Raw genomic sequence first — 12,960 nt, forward strand, 5'->3', positions numbered from 1 at the left:
AGTACTGGAGCCCCTGTGTTGGAGCTCTGTATCTTGGATGCCTTCTTTTTCTCTGTTCCTCTGCCTTCTTGTTTGAGAGTTTCTCTAGTATAGAATATTATGTCAGAAATAATTTTCCTTGCATTTTGAAATCATTGTTTCTTTGCCTTCTAGCTTTCTGTTTTTGGGGTGAGCTATTTTGTGTACAGTCTGATATTTAAAAACTTTTCAATCTTCCACAACTTTTAGTATTGTCTTTATAACTTGGTATTATGCAAACTCATAGTGATGGCCTTGGTCTGTCTGAAAACTTGTGTCCCTAGGTGTGGGAACTGCATGTCAACTCAGGCAGTTTATTATTTGATGTGACCTTCATAGAAAAAAAAAATCAGTTTCTTCCCATTCCTACATTTTTCTCTTTGGTGAAATTACTTAGAGAGTCTAAGTCAATCTCTGATGATTTTGAATGACAACGCTACCATGTGATTTGGGGTTAGATATATGAATGAGAATTAGTTTTCAGCCAGAGAGAGAAATGATAGAGCTATCCATGTTGTTGGTGATGGGGTTACATGGAACAACTGATTTTGTATGTATATTAGCATTCTACAAGAGAATAGGTCCTATACAGATGAGTCAGGAAAAAAGAATCATTTTGGCATAGATCTTATAAACCAAACATTGAAGAAAAAATTATTCATGATGCTTATTAAAAATGGTAAGGCAGATTTTATTCAGTGGGACTGTCAAGATAGGTATAGGGACTACTGCAGTGGAGGAGAGAGATTGGATTCAGCTTTGAATACAGCATGGGTAAATGGGACGTTATAGCCAAGGATCAGGGTGGGTGGGAGTCAGTTGCTGAAGGCGGGCCAGGGTGATCTGACATCTCTAGGAGATGACAGAGGATGGGGGATTTGGCTAAACAGATTTAGCAGGATTCTTATTAATATTGGACAATGCAGAGACAAATAGCAGTCCAAATGCTGGGATTTTTTTTTTTTTTGGAATTGCACAAAATCTATAAATTAATTAGAGAGGTTTTTCAATGCTGTTGGGTTTCCCAGTTCATGAACATGGTATCTCTGCACTTTATTTGAGTCTTTGAATTTTTCATCAGTGTTTTGTAGTTTTCAACATATGGATTCTGCTGAAATACTTTGTTAGAATTATACCTATATATTTAATATTTTTGGAGCCATTATAAATGCTACTCTAAAAATTTTCTTTCTAATTATTCATTGTTAGTACATAGAAATACAATTTATTTTTTGTATGTTGATCTGGTATCCTGTGACCTCACTGAACTTGCTTATTAGAGGAGGTTTTTATTTTTGTTCCCCTGGTAGATATTTTGAGTCAATTATTTTAAGGAGACATTTAAAAATTAAGAAAAAATATCTTGTATAATTACCTGTGTAGTTTCCATTTCCGGTGGTCTTCGTTCTGTGTTCTGCATCAAGATTTTCATCTGGTATGATTATCCTTTTGGTGGAGATTTTTAAAAACATTTCTCAGACTGTAGGTCTACTGGTGTTGTGTTGAATTCTTTCAGCTTTCGTATATCTGGAAAAGTGTACTTTCACCTTTTTCAAAAAGTATTTTTGTTGAGTACAGAGTTGTAGGTTGACAAATTTATTTTCCTTTCCGAAACTGTAAAGGTGTTTCACTTTTTTCCAGCTTGCGTTAATTCGGGCAAGAAAATTCCTCATACCTTTGCTGCAGCCTGAAAAGTCATTCTAGATAGTAAGCTTGGGATAATTTATGGCTTATATCCTTTGTTTTCTCTTTCTCAAGGATTATTGTCATGTATTCCCTGATACCTAATGACTGAAAGCCTTCGTTTCACACATTTTCTCTGATTTTTTAGTTATATCATTCAGAAATAAATTTGGTCCATCTTGACTGGAAACAGAACTCCAAAGACTTAAGAATTTTAAATCTCAAAATTCATATAGAATGGAAGGTTGAGATGTCAAGAAGTACATCATTCTAGTAAATCAAAAGTATGTCTTTGGAGAAGCTAGATTTAAGGTTTCTCCTGAGACTAGTTGGTTGATATTTATTTCAATGTATTTGTAACTATCGAATTTGTAAATTTGATGATTTAAAATAGAAATTTGAATATGAGCTTATTAGAGACTTTTAAATGGTATTTTAGATGGTCATTTTCATATTTTATATCTTATATGAAAATATTTTAAATGAGTAGTGCTAAGGCAGTTTTTTTTTTAAATTCAGATTATTGGTAAAAATATGCTTTTAGAACTGGTTTTCCAATGAACTGTTTTAAATTAGCGGAACAGATTGTTAAAAGAGTCATTAATAATGGGAGATACTTGAATTTTCTTGATACTTTAAATTCCTGAGTTAAAAACTTTACAAAGTCATATTGGAAAAATTTATAGTTATGATAGGCTGGAGCAGGGTTACTTTCTAGTGGTTTAAGAAACATGAGCCCTTGTGAAAATGAAGTATCTAAGGAGGAATGGGTAATGTAACTGTCTGTTTCTTGCTCTTTATTAGATAATTAGCAAATAATTTGATTGTTTTGCTTTATTTCTCACTCTTGCAATTTATAGGTTATAATGGCAGGTCAAATTTTCCTCAGTATGTATGTATGTATGTATGTATGTATGTATGTATGTATGTATGTATGTATTTAAAGCGAGGCAACCCTTGGTTGACCTCACAGATTGCAAGGACCTTATCATCTTACGATCCCTTATTTTTCTATTTTTTACACCTATAGCACCTAGTCTTCCTAGGTGGTCTCCCATCCAAGTACTAACCAGGCCTGGCCCTGCTTAGCTTCCGAGGTCAGACGGTATTGGGCTTGTTCAGGGTAGCATGGTTGTAGAATATTTTTTTTAATGGACTTTTTTCTTATTGATTCTTAGGAGATTCGTATATTCTGAATATGAATGCCTTGTCACTATATATATTGCAAGTATATATTCCCATTTTGTGGCTTGCCTTTATACTTGTGTGGTCTGAATTAATATAGTCGAATTAATCTGTCAAGCTGCTTTTTTTGTCTTAACTTTAAAGAAATCCTGCCCTCTCCTGATGTCAAAGACATTTTGCTGTATTTTCGTCTAAAAAGTTTAGATAGTTTTGCCTTTTACATTTAGATCTTTAATCCATCTGGTATAGGAATTTAAATCCCCCTGCCCCATGTTTTTCCCTAATCTTAGAAATAACCTATTGGCTCACCACCATTTTTTGGTTAGGGTATCATTTTTCCATTTTGTTATAAGTTTGCATACATATTAAGGTGTCTTTCTGAGCTTTTTATTCTGTTGCTCAATATTTGTATTCATGCACCAGTTCTCATTTCTATATCTTTATTATAATTCATGGTATGTAGTATAGTTCCAACTTTCTTTTGGTTATATTTGTGTAGCATTTTTCTTTTTCTTTTAAATCTTTTTAATATTATATTTTAGATATGTCTAACCAATTGCATAAATCTTGATATTAAAAAATCGGTTCACAATTTTTAAACCAATTTTACCATTCCATTTGTATTTGCTTAGATTAAAATTTTATTAAACAGTATTCATTTTAATGTATTCATGTACTGATCCCCTTCTTTGCTCTGCTTGTTTGTCCTTTCCATGGTTAGTGACTTTTCGAATATGAACAACTCATTTTCTTTGGAGTCGTGATAATTTCTTTATGCCAGGGATGTAATAGTAGTGTGCTTGATTTTGGCCTATACTTTGCATTACTATTAGTTGAGGACTATGTATAGTTAAACTTTTGCCTTAAGTTTATAAATCTTCCCTAGGTCAAGTGAATTCAGACTTTTGGTTACAAATTCACTGGAGATTTTCTTCTCCAATCATTGCCATTATGGGATGGGCAATTTTCTTTGTCCCTCAAGACCAGTTTTAAAATACAGCTAAAAAATTATTAATATTATATTTTAATTTACACTTAGATCGAAGGTGTAACCCATTGAGGTCTCAGTGTTGTGGGAAGGTGTCATATTTGACTCTCTTTGGGGGGCCGCAGGCTTTCGCTCTGTGCCCTGAATAAGGCCTCTAAACCCAACACTCAGGTTTACACAAGCTTTCAAATGTTCCTCATTGCAAAAGTTGCTTCAGTACTGTACCTCTGCCTCTCTAAGTTCTCATCTGTCCCACTCCACAAGCCCATCCCAACTTTCTTGCTAGGTAACCTTCACAATAAGAACCTTGTGTTATTTCCATTGACACTGTGTTTTGTCTGACATATTTTGATTTTCAGTAGAGTGGCTGGCCAAGGAGGCCTGAAGTGGAAGTACTTCCTAACTCATTTTATGGCATGCATGGAAAAGTGGTAGTTTGTACTAATTACCAGGATAACTGTCAAAGTCACTTAAGATTGGTTGTTGGTACATACACAAGGGCTCTCAGGCTGAGAGGTTCAGGCTGCCCTGGCACCATGGCTGTTTTTTATTTTTCTGCCTGGCAGCCCCAGAGGCTGATGCTATCTCTTTTTTAGCACTCCAATTACCCATTCTAAGTACATTTGTTGGAAAGCTTTGGGTGTAGAATATAAATCTCAGAAATAGAGCTGTGTGTGTATCTTAAGTTTTTTTAAATTCATGGAGAAGGGAGGGAGGCGGAATTACAGATCCTGAATCATGCTAGGCCAGTACAAAATTACACAGCAAAGAAAAATGGAATTGGTTCGTTCTTTACACTAGAAGAAAATATTGGTGAATGTTTATCAGGTTAGGGGCTCGGGATTTTCTAATTCTGAACCTAACATATACTATAAAGGAAGTGGTGGTTGGTTTTGAGAAAATAGGGAACCTTTTATATCGAAAACTCTAAAGAATTCATAGTCAAATGCAAACTTGGAAGATATATTTTGTAACAATATAATATATATAAAGAGCGTCTGACAAATTATTTAGAAAAAAACTTCATTATCCATTAGAGAAATGTGCACAATCTGTGAATAGATTGATAGTTCATGAAAGAAGCTATAAACAGCTAATAGATATTTGGGAAAAAGTAAGTAATCAAAGAACTAGAAATGAGCATTGCTGGTGAGATTATCAGAAGTTAAATTGTGCTTTCTATTTAACTATGTGGAACTTAAAGAAATATAAGTTGGCCAAATTATATTCTTTGGGTAATAACAATAAAAATTTGGTTAACAGATATGCTTCGAGAAACAAATTATGGTTTAACAATAATTTATGATTAAATTATGGTTAAATTATGTTCAATAAAATGCTATGTAGTTATTAATATAGTTCTGTATGTTTTGACATGGTAAGCAGTTAATATATCTAAAGAAATTATTTATAAAACTACATACAAAGATTTGTACCGTTTGTATATATGTGTAGAGAAAAGTCTGAAAGAGTATATTTAGATTGGTTAAAAAGTTATTTGGTTTTTTTTTTTTTTAAAGTGCTGTCTGGGGGGGACCTTTACTATGTTGCAGTTCTCATTTGTTTTTTTGTTTGTTTGTTTGTTTGTTTTTTAAAGTGCTGTCTGGGGAGGGGCCTTTACTTTGTTGCAGTCTCTCTAGTTTTAGGATTGTTCATTTATTTAATAAATCAAAGCAGGTTATTTTCAGTGGAGCTCATGCTCATACATTTGTTTTCCTCTCCCTCCCCCAATGAAGTGCTCGCTCCTTCCTTTTTTGGTGCATGTATTTTAGAAATGTGTGTAAGGCAAATGAATGCATACTTTTCTACCAAAAATATTAATTCGAGCTGCATGTATTATAGCAAGCATCTAGGTTATAGCAGGCATTATAGATATAGTTTTTTAACTTCACAAAGATTTGGTGTACATAATTTTGTCATAGATGGCTTTCTTTCAGTTTGTATGCTTTTAGAACTCTGAATTAAATGTGTACAGCTGAAATGACAGGGAGAATGATTGCTTGTGAGATTGTCTCTGTCTACCTCTAGATAAATAATAGACTCTGTGCAGTAGAAAACAAATGAGGTAAAAAGCAGGGTGTAATGCCTACTGCTTTACATGGGAGATCACAGGATTACTCTGGGCTTTATGCATGAAAGTCACTCTGCTGAAATTCTACCTCATACTCTCCTTACCTCCAAAATTTAAATATATGTTATTTTAAAGATTATTGAAGATGTAATTCACATGCCTAATTCGAATGAGGCTTTATAAATAAGTAAATAATGTACTTGATTATACCCCATCTGCACAGTGTTACATTTAGCATGATACAGAAAAAATTATTTGGAAAATAACTTAGCTGTTTTGATACAACAGCTTTTTTTTTAAATTCATTGTTAGCCATGAGTGTGTATATGTGCATGTGTGCTAATGTAGATTTCATTAGTCTGGCTGCAAGCATCAACAATAAAGGTTTTAGAGTTAGTATTAAACTAGCAAAAATGGTTGAGACAGTATTGCCTAGTGTGCTTTGTTTTGTTGCAGCTGTATTTGGTCTTTGTTTGGTAAATGTACTAAAGAGAGAAAATAACAACATTAGGTAAACTAAGGAGATACACTTCAGAATACACAAAGAAGTAGGTGAAGCCATTTAATGTTTTCCTGATAGACACCACATTTTGTCTGAACTGGTGTAATATATATATATATATATGAGCAGTAGTGTTTTTCTGCCACAGGTAGCTTTTAATTATGGTAACTCATTTATTATTCTTTTTTCTGGTTGGTTTATTTTGTTGCTGATTTGTTTTATTTTGGATTTGTGTGCCTTTTTGAATAATGATTGCATTTTATATGATTTAAAATAAGGCGAGGTGAGAAAACATGGTAAAGAACTGAGGCTAAATCTTCGTGTGGAATGGTGGGAGCAGGAATTGGCGATCTTATGTGTTGCTTTTCTGCTTGTGTGGAAGTACAGTTGTGGAAGGAACTGATGTATAGGAGTGTTAAGAGGAAGAGTGGCTTATAGAGGTCATCTTTCTTGGAAATGACTTTAGGTCTTTAGGCATGGCCCTAGTTGAACGCCGTAACTTTAGTTCAGAAGCTTTGGAGCCATACCATTTGAATCCAGCCTCTTCTATTTTGTAGTCCTGTGACCTTGGGCACAGGATTTACTTTCTCTATTCCTCAGTTTTCCTAATCTCTGAAGTAGGGTCTCTTTATCTCAAGGAGTAATTGTGAGGATTGAATGAATAAGTATATGTAAAGTGCTTAGAATGGTACATGATACATATCAAGAATTCAAATATTAGTTGTGAACACTTGGATTACTAATACTAACTTATCTAGTTTGATTTCAGTAGTGTAGTTCTGTGAGAGTATTTTTCAGTAGCAAAGCACTTTCAATAGTTTATTTGAAGAGAATGGTGCTTAAGGTGTAGTGATAGTTTCTTGAATGATGCTTGCCTTAGTTTCTTGCATGAAGCTTGCCTTCCTCATTATTAGCATCCAGAACATCCACTGAATGCAGAATAGTAGGTCCAGAGAATCTGAGAAATCCAGAATTGGGACCGATATGCTTAAATATTGTTAAATTGACTTCATTGTGATCTAAATAAAAGGTGATGTATATTAGTCGAAAATTGGAGTGAAGGAGGTAGGGTAGAGTAACAGTTCTTGTATCTTCTCTAAAATGTTAGGTATGGGTGATAGTTACCTAGATTTCTTTTTTCTTCCCATTACCCCTTTTGTATGTGTTAATGATTACTTCATTAGCCTGCTGGTTCTTTTTTTCTTTTTTCTTTCTTTTTTTTTTTTAAAGGAAGGAAAGAGGGCTACATCGTCCTTTATTACATACTCCTTTTCTTTTAAATAAAAAGAATTCTCAGAGGCAGTCAGTTCCAGGCTGCTCTGAAACTCTACTGTTCCAGGAACTTGGGCTTCAGTTTCCCTACTCTCCACCCTCAGCTTGTGTCTTTTACCATTGGGGTGATTCCAGCCAGGGGAGGTGGGGTTGAAGCAGTGCATGCTGGCCAGAACTTACTATGCCACACCTAACAGGATGGCTGGGGAATCTCAGTATTCTGTATAAACATGCACACTTAAATTTAGGGATTCTATTAACGGAGAAGAAGAGAAAGGATGTTGGAGATACCTAGACTCTGAAGCAAGCTACAGAACAGTGTTTATATAAGGACGTAAATATTAAAGGTCAAATGGGAATAATTAATGTGCTTGCATCTGTACAAAATAATCATGAATATGGTAGTTTTGTTTGTTTGTTTGTTTGTTTTTAACATTTGGTGCTTCCGAGAAAGATAACTGGGTGGCTGGGATCAGGATTGAGAGTAAGACTTCACTATAGTATACCCTTTAGAATTGGTGATGTGTAAGTTTTAACTTTTCAAAAATAAATGTTATTAAAAAGAAAACTATGGAAGTTTGACATATAAGTTCACGAATAGATATGTCATTAAGATCTTACTAGTAATACTTAAGCTTATCATTTTAAGTGTATAACTTCCCTTATTTAAAAAATTGTGGTGTGTCGAGATTACAAAATATGGTTTAGATTCAGGCGCTTCCAACCCTTTCAATTTTCTAAGGTGTTTTAAAGGCAGTCAGGCATTGCTGAGGGTCTAGAAAGGGGAAGAATTTTGATTTATGAGGCATTTCTGTGAAGGATATCTGTTTTAATAATGTGAGCATTTTTAGGATTTTGAGGGAGCAGGTCAGGATAGTATATTTATTTAGAAAGTTATTCTGTAAACTCAGAGTGAATAAACTAATCATGGAATTGTCAAGATGCACTCATATGTACATGTAGAGATGTTATTATACTATTACACATTGTATGCTTATATCATAGAAGCCCACCCAAGGAATCTTTAAAAAAATGTAGCTCAGAATTGTATCCAAAGGAAGATGTCTCCTTTCTAACTCCCACTAAAATAGCTTAGTAATTTATGCTTTTAATTCTTTGCATTGACATGAGCCAAAGAAAGGTGGCCTATGTAATTTTTTGGCATCATATTTAAGTTTTCCTCCTTTTCAATTGAACTAAACTAAACTGACATGTAAGTTATAGTCATTTATTGGTTTGATGTCTGGATCTACTCAAAGTGCAATTAATCTTCTCTCCCAAGTGACAGCTTTTTAAATATTTGAGCAGTAAAGCTACCAAATCCTTAATGAGTCTCCTCAGCTAAACTTAGGTAAAGTAAGTTTTATATGATAGTTTTTCCATTCTTCACCAAATTTGTAGTCCTCTGTTATCACCACCTGTTAAAATGTGGCACTCAGAACTGATGATAAGAGATTTGCTTAGAGTAGGCCTTGTTGAGCTGATTATTGGTGTTGATTTGTATATTATACTTTATTAACTTGGGTCATGGATACTTTTTTAGTATCTACATTTTATGGATGACATGTTCATCTGTAGTCTGCTTAATTCTCTTCGTCATTTGTAAGGAGTCAGCTGCTAAACCATCTCGTACGTCTGGCTGGCCTTTAGGAAGTATGGGCAGAACTGAATTCTTGTTTTTATTATATTCGGCCAAAAGTTTTGGTTCATTTAAAATATCAGTGACTTATACTTTATACATTAATGGAAATGATTTAAAATAACTATAAGATTGTTAGCATCCTTTCAACTCTTAAGAAATGGAAGTTTAGGACAAAGAAGAGAGAGTTATTTGAGAAGCTAAAATAATAAAGTGACATTGCTTTGTCAATTCAAGAAATATACATTAAGGGCCTATTAAGTGATCATGGGTTGAGATATGGCCCCTTCCCTGACAAAATTTATTGGTGAGGGAGACAGGAATCACCTGGGAGTCTGATAGAAGGGGAGGGGCTTCAGAAAGAAGAGATACCAAAGTAGGACTGCCTTGAAATTCTGTCTTGGGCATTCATGGCAGGCATGAAAAACAAAACCATTGGGGTATATAAACCTATATTAATTTACCATTTTTATGTCACCCAGCTACTCCAGCTAATCTTTTAAATAGATAAATTTTTTAAAAAACCACCGTTTAAAAGGTGCTTATAATTAACAGCTTTAAAATATTAACAAGTGCCATATTTTAGCTAGGAACTGACCAAGTTCATCATAAAAGACTTTAATGTTTAACATTAAAAAATATTAGTTACATGCCTGTGCTCATGAGCTCTAAACTTTATCAAGGTTTAGAAATAGAAGCTAATGATAATATTGCTGTTCTAAGATAACAGATTTTCCAAATAATAAAAATAAAGCAGATACCAAGTACAAATGACATTGAATGTTGTGGAAAATGGCACTATAATGGAAGACATCCAAGCTCTCTACCTAGCGTAGCTAGGAGGATCTTTGCTCACCTGTGATTCTAGTATTTAATGATTCACTGCTTATTTTTATTCTCGGTGTTTTTTTCCACCCCCAGTGGGTGGCAAGGATTATAGATGTATAAAGCTACTAGCTGTAAACAACTATAGGCTGGCTGTAAAGGTGATTTTTGTGGAGGGTATAGCTCATCCCCGGTGCAAGATATTCCATTTTTTTTATAGGCTTTTTCATTTATAAACATAAGAAAATTTTCTTTCTTAGTATTTAGCATATGGATTGAATATCGACTTATTTTAAAACTTTAAGAATGATCTAGCTCTACACTGTTCATTAGTCACCTGTCTATTTAAATTTCAATAAAAATTAAAATGAAATAATCTAAAAATTGGGTCGTCGACTTGTACCAGTGTGTTTCTGGTGCTTAATAGCCACATGTGTCTAGTGGCTATTATATTGGGCAGCACAGATTATATAACATTTTTATCATTGCAGAAAGTGCTCTGATGAATGGTGCTGATCTATATACAAATGATTTTCAAATTTCTGACTCCATACTAAAGATAGGATGAATCCTAGAGAAAAGCATAATAATTCTTTATTGATTTTAATGATTTTTATAGTAGAAATGGTATGGTAAAAGTTAATTATGAAAAATCTAGTAAAATGTACAAAATAAAAAGTTACTGTATGGCCCAACTATAGAGTTTGTATTTTAAACACTTGTTTTATATTCTGGTCTTTTTTCTCTGCACATGTGTACAAACATCCACTGTATTCGAGCATGTTTTTACTTTTGCATGTTTAAAATAAAAAAATTAAGAAAATAAAATAACTTTTTTAATGTGAAATAATTTTGCTTTATAGAAATTTACCTGAACTTTGTTCTAAATCTAAACTAACTGTATCGTCAATGTTTATAATTAGGCATTTGACTGAAAATATTATAAAAATACTGTGTTTCATTCTAGATTATTATATGAGTTAGTATTAGAAATTATCTCTGGTTATTTATTTTCCTTTAAATGCTCCTTAAAAATTGTTAGTATTTACCTGTATCTAACATCAGTGTTTACCACAAACACTTCAAATAAATTCATGATGTTTCACTATGAAACAATGACACAGTGCTATTGGAAACGATTCTGACTTTTTGCTCACCTTCATCTTGTTTGATATTTGGTTCTGTTAGCATCATCTTTGACCACCAACATTAGTTGGTAGTTACATGCTAGCTTTGTTGGAAATTACAGATGCTCCTTGACCTAGGATGGGGTAACATTTTGATAAATCTTTTAAAAGTTGAAAATATCATTAAGATGAAAATGCATTGAATACACCTACCCTACCAAATATGGTAACTTTTAGTCTAGTTGGTTTCTAGTTAATGCTTATTGCTTTTGTACTATCCTAAAGTCGAAAAATCAAATTAAACCATCATAAGTTGAAGACCATCTGTAGTATTAATTTGTTAATGAAGCTGAATGTATGGACAGGTGAATTTAAAATCTGCTCATTCGGGTTTTCACTTGGTGGTACATTTCACAACCATCAGAGTTATGTAGAGTATTCATTTTAGGATTTTCCTTTGTTTTATGGGAAATGGAAGATAGGCAGTAGATGATCATGGTTAATGGCATTATGGTATAATGATAAAAGGAAGAATAGGATGTTACCATTTTTTTGTTTAGATAATTAAAGAAAATTTATGTTTGTATCTTGAAACCTTTTTTATTTTTTAACCATGAAACCATATCTGCTTGTAAGTTTAATGCCAATCAGCCCAAATAAATTTAAGAGAAGAGTAGGAAAAGTTTTTAAATATCTTACCTAAGAGTTAAAAAAAATGAAGACCATGATTATTGTAATGCATGCTTTATTAACAATGCCATTGATAGCTTTAAAAAGTCACTCATTTAATATAAAATTAAGAATTGTCATTTTGTACCCCCCAAATTTTATGAATTTCTCTGATATTAAAAAGCACTGGAATAAGTTGTATTTTTGTACTCTTAACCATCTGCCAGATAGGATTATATATGACTTAAATAAAGAGGATCTTGAAATTTCATGCCTCCAAATTATAGTAATTTCTGACTTCAGTGTAGCATTCAGACTCTCTTAATTATAGGGAAGCTGAATGATTAGTTTTCAGTGATTGTGATTTGGTGCATATGCACATTTAGATAGCTAAGAGTGGAATGAGAACTGAAACAGTCCTTTTATGTTAGGCTTTAAGGATAGTAAAATCACCCCAGAATTCACCTCTTTTTAGGATGGCTTCTCCAAACTTGATGAGTATTACTATATGCGCTTTGGATAGGTATATTTTAGGATATACATTTTGAAACTCTCAACGGCTCTATATTTTACAGGAGAGGAAAAATCAAGGAATTTAAATGGGTACTCTGCTCCACATCGCATTTTCTTATCCCATCAAAAGCTCTTGAAGTGACAGTGAAAGGATTTTTTGATAATGGAAGCAATTCTGATTTCTTTCTTTTTAGACACCAAACCTGGCTGAGAATAGACCCAGAGATTTGAGAAATCATACACAAATTTCTTTAGTGACTCTAGGGCACGTTATAACACATAACATTGTAAATCGTTAGCAGGGCAATTTTGATAAAATTGTGGGAAAACTTGAAATAATCTTGAAAGAGTCGGAGTGATTTTCTTATCTAAGGAGAAACAATTATTAAGTACCTTTGGAGTACTAAGCACTGTGATGAACCCTTAAAGAAATTTTCTAATTTTAATCCTTTGAGTGTTATTAAAACC

General features: G+C 33.2%; 1 protein-coding gene and 1 pseudogene across 13 annotated transcripts in view; one reads left to right on the forward strand and one right to left on the reverse strand.

Annotated features, from left to right (window-relative positions):
• KDM6A (lysine demethylase 6A) overlaps positions 1-12,960 on the forward strand; it is a 193,514-nt gene that overhangs the window by 37,681 nt on the left and 142,873 nt on the right. The gene's annotated exons all lie outside the window — the stretch shown is intronic.
• Positions 2,723-2,841, reverse strand: LOC118607914 (annotated as a pseudogene).

This window comes from Rousettus aegyptiacus, unplaced genomic scaffold, assembly GCF_014176215.1.
Source record: "Rousettus aegyptiacus isolate mRouAeg1 unplaced genomic scaffold, mRouAeg1.p scaffold_m13_p_9, whole genome shotgun sequence".
Taxonomy (NCBI): domain Eukaryota; kingdom Metazoa; phylum Chordata; class Mammalia; order Chiroptera; family Pteropodidae; genus Rousettus; species Rousettus aegyptiacus.